Source organism: Thamnophis elegans, chromosome Z (assembly GCF_009769535.1).
Source record: "Thamnophis elegans isolate rThaEle1 chromosome Z, rThaEle1.pri, whole genome shotgun sequence".
Lineage (NCBI taxonomy): Eukaryota > Metazoa > Chordata > Lepidosauria > Squamata > Colubridae > Thamnophis > Thamnophis elegans.
Window position 1 is genome coordinate 38,840,994 of NC_045558.1, and position 10,552 is coordinate 38,851,545.

The window sequence follows — 10,552 nt, forward strand, 5'->3', positions numbered from 1 at the left end:
CCGGCGTTGCTGGTCACCGCGTGCTCCCTCGCTCGCGGCGGAGAGGAGGAGGGGGGGAAGCAGCCCAGCGTTGCTGGTCACCGCGTGCTCCCTCGCTCGCGGCGGCGGAGGAGGAGGAAGCAGCCCGGCGTTGCTGGTCACGGTCACCGCGTGCTCCCTCGCTCGCGGCGGAGAGGAGGAGGGGGGGAAGCAGCCCGGCGTCGCTGGTCACCGCGTGCTCCCTCGCTCGTGGCGGCGGAGGAGGAGGAAGCAGCCCGGCGTTGCTGGTCACCGTGTGCTCCCTCGCTCGGGGCGGAGAGGAGGAGGGGGGGGAAGCAGCCCGGCGTCGCTGGTCACCGCGCGCTCCCTCGCTCACGGCGGCTCCGGAGGAAGCAGCCCGGCGTCGCTGGTCGCCGCGCGCTCGCTCGCGGTGGCGGAGAAGGATAGGGAAGCAGCCCGGCGTCGCTGGCCGCCGCGCGCTCCCTCACTCGCGGCCAGGCTTTGGTCCCATCTTTCCCGCTCTGCGTGGGAGAATGTGTGTGTGTGTGTGTGAGAGAGAGAGAGATTGTGTGTGTGTGTGTGTGAGAGAGAGAGAGAGATTGTGTGTGTGTGTGAGAGAGAGAGAGAGAGAGATTGTGTGTGTGTGTGAGAGAGAGAGAGAGAGATTGTGGGTGTGTGTGTGAGAGAGAGAGAGAGTGGGTGTGTGAGAGTGTGAGAGGTCATAAAATGGGGCAAAACCAATGTGACCACTGTCTGTGATTCCTTTGTCCCATCCAACTATATATATATATATATATATATATATATATATATATATATATATATATATATATATATATATATATATATACTATAGAACAATTAAGAAAATAGTGTGCAAATCATCTGACTTTCTGTTTCCTAAGATCTTAATCAGTGTTTAGTCAGAGATGTTCCAAAAAGTTGATTTTAAAGATGTTAGAACAATGTGAACACTGTGATTCCTTTGTTCCATCCAACTATATACCAATTATCCCATATCCAATAAAATCAAATTCTGATTCTTCTTTTCCCTGTATTTCTTTTGTTAATATATCCATTTCGGCACAGTCCATAATTTTTCTTATTATTTCTTCTTCATTTAGGTTTAGTTTATTTTTCCACTTCTGGGCGAAAGCGATCCTTGCTGCTGTAAGTATGCGTAATATTAGATATTGTATTTCTTTTTTGTATTTCATCGGTATAATTCCTAATAGAAAGAGTTCAGGTTTCCAATCTAACTTAACCTTTGTTATTTCTTCCAACCAATTTTTGATCCTTTTCCAGAATTTTTTTGCCTCTTCACAAGTCCACCATAAATGATAATATGTGCCATGATGTATTGAATCACATTTCCAGAAATTTAGCGAGGTATTTGTTGAAATTTTGGCCAACCTTGACGGTGCCAGATGCCATCTATAATAAAGCATTTTGCACTGGTTTTCCTTGTATGGGATTGATAGTGTCATTCTTAAATTTATTCCCCAAAATTTTTCCCATTTGTCTAGTTCAATGTTATAGCCAAAGTTCTGTGCCCATTTTATCATTGGTTCTTTTACAATTTCCTCTTCCATTTGATACTTCAAGAGGAATTTGTATATTTTCCCTATCATCTTTCTGTCCAGACTTTGAATAATTTTATCCAATTCGTGTGATTCTGTTTCAATACCATATATTTTAGTGTCTTTATTGTATTTAGTTTTAATTTGGAGGTAGGTTAGCCAATCACCTTTCATATTCTGATCTGCCAATTCTTCAATTGTTTTTAAATTTCCCTGTCTATTAATTAGATCTTAGAATTTTGTTCCAATCTGTAAAATTTGGGTGTGTCGTTCTTTCTGTTGGTGATAGCCAATTTGGGGTTTTCACATAGTGTTTTTTTTTTTATTTTGAGCCATTGTTGCACTAAAGTTCCAATTAAATGATTTTGAAAGTATTTGAAAGAGCCAAGGTGGCGCAGTGGTTAAATGCAGCACTGCAGGCTACTGCTAGATCAGCAGTTCAGCGGTTCAAATCTCACCGGCTCAGGGTTGACTCAGCCTTCCATCCTTCCGAGGTGGGTAAAATGAGGACCCAGATTGTTGGGGGCAATATGCTGACTCTCTGTAAACCGCTTAGAGAGGCCTGAAAGGCCTATGAAGCGGTATATAAGTCTACTGCTATTGCTATTGCTATTATGTTTGTCATTCCATAAGAAATTATGCCAGCCTGCCTGCAGGTCATGGCCTTCTAAGATCAGAATTCTTTTATTCTTTAACTCAATCCAATCCTTCATCATTGTCATTGTTACTGCAGTTGCGTATATACTAGGCTCCCTGTGTGCTTCCATCCATCGCTACGAAGATCTGCTGACTCTGCCTGCCTGCTGGTAAGTGAGCCGGGTTTTTTCTTTTGTTTTTTTAATGTATTTTAAAATAATATTTTATTTATTGTGCATATGATTTTTTAAAATAGTGGTATTCTGTGTTGATTCTTTTTTTTAATTGTCTTAGACTATTTAAAAAAAGATTCTATCCAAAATAAATTGAAACAAGCCATTTTTAAAATTTCTATGCACAATACTTTGAAATGGACTCAGGAGTCATGATTGACACTGAGTGAATTTGCACTTTAATAATCAGGAAGATACAATGGCATTGAAAAAAGTGACTGATGACCATTTTTTACACTTAGCGACCATTTTCACACTTAGCGACCGTTGTGGAACCTCATGGTTTAAAATGATTTTACTTCAATTTATTCTGTGTGGAATAGTTTGAAATGGTGACAGTATAAATTATTGCTGGTGTAATACTTAACAATGGTTTTTAAGGATTTCTTTTATTTATAGAATACCTTTTTATTATTTTGGGGGGATTTTTATTTTTAAATTGTTTATAAAATGTATTTACTACAAGAAATGTTCCTTTTTGCAAATGTGATCTTTGCAAATCTTTGTGATGCAATATGTTCAGACCAGGTTTATGTGTCTCAAAGTGGCTGCTATTCTATGGGCAGGGCAGGTTGGTGCAAGGCAGCTTTGCCAGATTTGGTGTGTTTCACCCTCATTGAATTTTATATAGTATAAAATCATATAATTTTAATTTTTTTTAGATTATTAACATGAGTAAGAAAAGAGGATGCAAATTCAACGATGATCTAAGAAATGAATTTCCTTTTCTTAAAAAAACAAAAAGCGACCACATAGTAAGATGTGAGAAATGCAATGGCGAATTTTCTATTGCGCACGGTGGGAGGCATGATATTACAAAGCATTTGGAGACGCAGAAACATAAGAGATATGTAGATGCTGTTGCATCTTCCTCCAGAATGCAAGACTATTTTCATAAACCAACATATGCAGACGAAGACAAGAAATTAGCATTGGCAGAAGGACTTATGTCTTTTCATACTATTAATCACAATCATTCCTTCCGATCTATGGACTGTACATCACAAGTGGTCAAAAAGTTATTCAACAAAAAATTTACCTGTGCTAGAACTAAATCCGAGGCAATTGTGCGTAATGTGCTTTCCCCATATGCATTTACAGAATTAAGCAAAAATCTAGAGAAAATTAATTTTGTATCCATATACTCTGATGCATCAAATCATAAGGATATCAAATTATTTCCAACCCTTATTCGATTTTTTGATTCGGAAACTGGAATAAAAATTAGAATGTTAGATTTTGTTTCTTTGCCTGGCGAAACTTCGGAAATAATTTTCAGTTCCATTGTTAATATTTTGGAACAAAACAATTTAAAACACAAAATAATCGCATATTGTGGAGACAATACGAATGCAAATTTTGGAGGAAAAGTGAGAAGGGGTACCAATAATATTTTTTATAAATTAAACCAAAACCTTAATCAAAATATTATTGGTGTTGGTTGTGCAGCGCATATAATACATAATGCCATTCAAACAGCTGCTGACTTGTTGCCCATAGATGTGGAAAATATTATTGTTAAAATATATTGTTATTTTCATATATACACTGTGCGCGTTGAAAGTCTTAAAGAATTTTGTCAAGATGCGGAAGTCGAATATCACAAAATGCTTGGATATAGTAAAACACGCTGGTTAGCTCTTTTGCCAGCTGTCGAAAGAATTTTGAAACTATACGATCCTTTGAAGTCCTACTTTCTATCACAGGATAAATGTCCTAGAATTTTAAAAGAGCTTTTTGAAAAAGAATCTTCAAAAATTTGGCTAGAGTTTGTACACAATCAAGCAGCTCTTTTTCAAAATAGTATAAAACTTATTGAAGGTGACAAAATTTCGGCAATCGAAGTAGCAAATGAACTTAATAATTTAAAATTTCAGTGTCAACAGCGGTTAGATGCAATTTTTATTCCCATTACTATCCATAATACTATAAGGCAGCTAGAAGAAGAAGGTGCAATAAATCGTGCAGATACCATGAATCATTTAAAAAACTTCTATAGTAACTGCGTAGATTATTTAGAAGAGTGGACGGTACATTTTAACAATATCGAACATTTTAATTGGGTTGAATTAAAAAAAGAACTTGATTGGCATGATGTGCAAAAATCATTCGAGCATATTCATCAAAATTTCCCAAATAGTGATATTTCCGAAACTAATCTTTTTACTGAGGTATCACATTTAAAACTATATATGAATAAGGAAAAAGTTGAATCTTGGGCATCAGCAAAAATGACAATAGAGAATAAATGGATAGAAATGTTTAATCATTTTCAAAGAAACCATATTTCATATAATAATGTATTAAAAATTGTGGAATACGCGCTGTCCTTACCAGGAACTAATGCTGCGATTGAACGTGTTTTTTCTACGGTAAATCAAGTGTGGACATCAGAAAAATCACAATTAAGTGTTGAGACTTTGAAAGCCATTTTATGTGTAAAATATAATTTAACGAATTCGTGTGAAAAATTTCATGACCTTTTAAACAATGACAGCAATCTACTAAAAAAAATTCACTCAAGTGAGAAATATGCCAAAGAGTAAAATTATTCTGTACATAATTTTTGTAATATATTTAATAAATATAAATGTAAATAAATGTATTATATTTGTACTGTACATAATTTTTGTCAATATATTTAATAAATATAAATGTAAATAAATGTATTATATTGTAGTTATGTTGAAATAAAAAAAATATTACAATACTATTTTTGTGATGTATGAAAATTTTTGTTGCTCCGTATAAAATTTTTAATCAAGCCCCCCCCCCCCCCCACCCGGCAGAAGCCCCGGGACCGAGTGGAAGTTCTCTGCGCGAGGTGAAACGGCCGGCAGCTGCCTCTCCCATGAAGATGAAAGAATGGAAGGAGGAAGGAAGAGAAAAAAGGAGGAAGGGAGTGAGTGAGGAAAGAAAAGGATGGAAGGAGGGAAGAAGGAAGGGAGTGAGGGAAAGAACAGAAGACAGATAAGGTGAAGGTAGATAAGCAAGAGGAATGAAGGAAGAAGTGAGGAGTCTCGAGGAGGGGGAAAACATTTAGTGACCAAAGTTACAATGGCATTGAAAAAAGTGACTGATGACTATTTTTCACACTTAGCGACCGTTGCGACCATTTTTCACACTTAGCGACCGTTGCAGCATCCTCATGGTCACGTGATCAAAATTTTGTTTGGCAACAGATTCGTATTTATGCTGGTTTCAGTGTCCTGGGGTGACCTTTTGCCAAAAAAAATTTTTTAACCCCCCCCCCCCCGGTGAAGGGCGTCCCTCTTTTCCAATCTGAAAATCTGGTCACCTTACTGTAGTTAGAAGTGTGCCAGGCATGAATATCATTATAAATTGCTAATTATAGATGTTCATTTAACTATTTATGCTTAAATGCATTTTTTATTTCTACAACAAAACTCTGTACAGCATCTGTACAGCGATAATACCTAAGACAATTAAGCCTAGCATTTAAAATTAACTAGTTATATTCTACTTCCTTCTGTCTCCCAAATTCCAGGAGGGACAGTTGGGAGACTATCAAAGTGAAGCTGCCAAAGAATTAGTCAGTTCAAGAAATGGAAATTGGGAAAGAAAAACAGACAGTGGCAGAAAAGGTAGATTCCAGACAGAAAAGCAACTGAGCTGAGTGCAAAAATATTACACAAAGGACTAGATGGATTGAAATAATTTTATTATTTTGACTAGAACTTGACCAAAGTAGAGAAGAACTTAAATAAAAGATTAAAGGTGTGAAAAAGTTTATGCCATCCCTACAGTTTGGTGGACACCAGAACAAAAAGTGGGAGAAGGGACAAGCTAAGAATCATGTATCATTTAATTTAAATTAAATTAAATTAAATTAATATTATTGAATTGAATTGAATTGAATTTTATTATTTGTATGCCACCCTTCTCTGAGAAGGACTCAGGGCGGCGAACAATTCAAAAAGGGGAAAAGGGGAACATAGAACAGAATACAGATAATTAAAATAAGCAAGAATCACGCAACCATACAAGTCGATAGGGGAGGGGAGCTCATCAACCCCAGGCCTGCTGGCAAAGCCAGGTTTTGACGGCTTTTCGGAAGGCTTGGAGAGAGGTGTGGGTCCAAATCCCTGTGGGGAGTTCGTTCCAGAGGGCCGGAGCTGCCACAGAGAAGGCCCTCCCCCGGGTAGTAGCCAGGTGGCATTGGCTAGTAGACGGAACCTGGAAGAGGCCAACCCTGTGTGATCTAATGGGTCTTTGGGAGGTAATTGGCAGCAGGCGGTCTCTCAAGTACATTTATTAGACATAAATGTTATAAAAACTTTTCAGGAGTGACACTAAAAATATATAAACAATACATGTGTACTTTAACTTAATATTTTGATTTTTTAAAACCTAAGAATGAGTTGAGAAATTTATCTGATCAATGTTTATAAATAAGTTATTTTTAAATTTGTTGCTCAGATTGCAAAATTCAGATAAATGCCCAGTGTAGTCAATTCCAAAGATGTATAAATATATGTTTATTCAGTTGCATATGAAAAGGCATGCATCATGGAAAGCTACATATAGAAAACGATGCAACTTGTTCTGTAGCAAAGATATTGCTTTCTGTTTCTTTGATTATTGCACGACTGATATGGAGAAGAAACTGCGTGAGATCCATTCCTGTTTTCACTTCATGCATTACATTCTGATAAGAACAGTAGAAGAAAGTCTATAGAAGATCTCAACAAATGATAATGGCATATTTCAATTGGTGCAAGTTGGAAAAACAGTAATAGGGACCATAGAAATGGAAATGAAAACAATAAACTTGTTAGTTGGTTTTCTTGCTTCCCTTTAGCTTTACAGTTTAGATTATACTTACCATGCCAATCAAATATACTTAGTAGTTCTAATAAAGGAGACAATATGATGTTTCTAGAAATTGGGAAAATAATCAATAAAATTCCAGCAATATACAGTATTTATGAAACACTGACACATCTAAATTTAAAGAAAGGTGTCACATGAATATTATTTTGGCAGCTTCTAATTTAGCAAAGTCTCTATGCTAAACCCAGATTAATTACAAAGTTCTTTGCCTATTTATTTATATTCTATGAACTTAGCAGCAATGTCTGAAAAAGTAATTTAATTACCGTATATACTCGAGTATAGGCCGACCCGAATATAAGCCGAGGCACCTAATTTTACCACAAAAAACTGGAAAAGTTATTGACTCGAGTATAAGCCTAGGGTGGGAAATGCAGCAGCTACCGGTAAATTTCAAAAATAAAAATAGATACCAATAATGTTTTTGAATATTTATTTCAAAGAAAAACAGTAAACTAGCAGTGTATTCAATGAAATACTTCACTCACCTCATGATGCTGATGTCCCGCTGTGATGATGATGTCCCGTGCAGCCGCGGGAGCGATGTCCCGCCTCCTATGACACACGGCACAGTGATTCCTATCATTGGATCACTGTACCAGAGGAGGTGGGACATCGCTATGTGGCTGCTTGCCATAACAAGGAGGAGGTGGGACATCGTTGCAGAGCGGCAGGAGGGGGAGGAAGGGGAATCGTAAGATAGCCCTGCATTACATTAGAACGTGAGGAGGGGGGATGGTGCGGTGCACGCTGCGCGGCAAACTGACACAGAGGGAGGGGAAACTCAGGAGCGCTGGGCCATTCACGAGTGTCACCCAGCGGCATGGCCCCGCCCATTTTTCTCCTCCATTTCGGGCAAATTTTTCACTGACTCGAGTATAAGCCGAGGCGGCTTTTTTCAGCCCAAAAAGTGGGCTGAAAAACTAGGCTTATACTCGAGTATATACAGTATACTAAGTTTATTGTCCTTGGTCCTTATCCTGCTTCAACAAACATACATAGTAAGATTTGTGTGTTTCAAAAAGTAACAGCAATCATGCCATTGCAATTCACAAACTGGGTGTAGGCCAGATCATCTTCTCTCCATAAGCAATTTCAAGCATTCCAGCTGTTGTTTACTGGACAATTATTCCCCAATGTAGCAGCAGTGTAGTGGTGGGTTTCAAAATGTTTTAGAACCTCTTCTGTAGGTGTGGCCTGCTTTGTGGGAGTGGCTTGTCAGCCATATGACTGGGTGCGAGCGGCTTGCCAGTCATGTGACTGGGTGGGCGTGGCCAACTTGTAAAATGTGGTGAAACTCATTTAACAACGCTCTTGCTTAGCAACCAAAATGTTAGCTCAGAAACTCTGGCATTTTGCAAGTCTTACAGCTCTCAAGTTAAAAGACCCTTGCACTTCTAACCCTTTAGGAAAAAAAAAACCAAGGATGTTCAAACTTGAAAGCTTTAAAACTTGTGGACTTAAACTCCCAGAATTCCTCCTCCAGTCATGTTGGCTCAGGAACTCTGGCATTGAAGTGTACAAGTCTTAAAGCTGTCAAGTTACAAGACCCTTGCACCCCTAACCCTTTAGGATTGACAGAACTCCATAAAACTGGGTGACTTTTGACCCAACCAGCAGAAAAATGGAAGAAATCCTTGATCTTTGCAATTTGAGGTACTGATGCTAGATTTGGATTCAGGAGCAATCACCTACAAGAAATATGGAGGATTTTTCTAACTTAGAACATTGCGCAGCCTCTGAAAACTGCACAAGCATACCCATTCTCATTTGATTTTCAAGGACTACAGAAACTACAGAAAAATGACTTCCAGAGAATTCAGAAGTCACTTAAAACCCCAACCCATTCTCAGGTGCTTTTTCAGCCACCAAAAATCACATGAGAAGAGCATACAAGGATATTTAAGAATATAGTTGGGTATTGATGGATGTTCAAGTGTCACCCAAAATGTTGTGGTATTTAGCAAGCATTTTATATGTTCATCATTATTGTTCATAATCCTAGTTTCTCTAGTTGGCATCTTGAAAGTCTTACCATTGAGTTGAGGTTCAAAGTTTATATCATCCTTCTTCTGCATATCTCTACCATCAATGTTTGTACTTTTCTTTGTATTTGTTCTTTTTATGACTATGTAATTGCTGCGTATATCAGTTGACTATGGGAGACGTTATAGTGCTACTGTGTTTCCCCCAAAATAAGACAGGGTCTTATTTTCTTTTGACCCCCCCCCCCCAAATAAGCGCTTGGCCTTATTTTTGGGCAGGTCTTATTATTTTTGAGGTGCAGGAGACAGTGAGCATGATCACCTCATGGCTGCTGCTGCTGTTGCAATATTTTCGGGGAGGCTTATTTTTGGGAAATGACTTATTTTAACGCATGTGCTCAAAAGCCTGATTGGGCTTATTATGCAGGGAGATCTTATTTCTGGGGAAACGGGGTATTAGTATTATTAATATTATATAATAACAGATTGTTATGTTTATTTCTAATGCATAATAAAACAAACTTTCATCTGCTAAAAGATGCAAATGTGGTAAAACAACAAGAATATATTATATGAGCTGTAGTTAAATAAAGAAGGTCTGAACGTTTTCTGAACACTTGCCTTAAATTTGGTTGAGAATTACAACTCTCCCTTGTATCTCACTTGGATTTGTAGATCATTGTAAAAATTGTTAGGATGATTAAAAAAAATAATCCAATGCCTAGGTTTCATTTTATTTCACATCTTTTATGAACAAATTAGGAAATATACCATAAATTGGAAAAATGTACATTTTTTTACAGTAGTATCCTTAAAACTTCCCCAAACTTTTCAAAACACAGACAGTGGTGCGGAGAATAGCATTCTCATAATTCATTCATTACACTCTGCATAGGAAAGACAACATTTTCATGTCCAAATTCTTTTCCTGTTAGCTTGCAATCCAATATTTAAACCCTCTTATTTTTTTTTATAGTGGTGAATTTTTTTTTCAAATCAAAAAGTAATTCCTAAAAAAAATCAGTAAAATCTGAAAAGTAAGTTTGATATATTATCACAGCCATTAAAAATTACTGAGGAAAAAAATCAAATGTGATAATACTTATCTTCCAAATATCTTCCAATTTTACAAATAGTAATGTGCAATTATATAACTTCAGTTAATGGGAATCAAAGCAAATCTCTGAAAGAAAATGTGACTGTGCTGTTGTTGTTTTGAAGTTGTGAAATTATTGCAAGTTAGAGCCATAATGTTTTAGGACCTTGTCTCTAAGCTGTTGGCTTC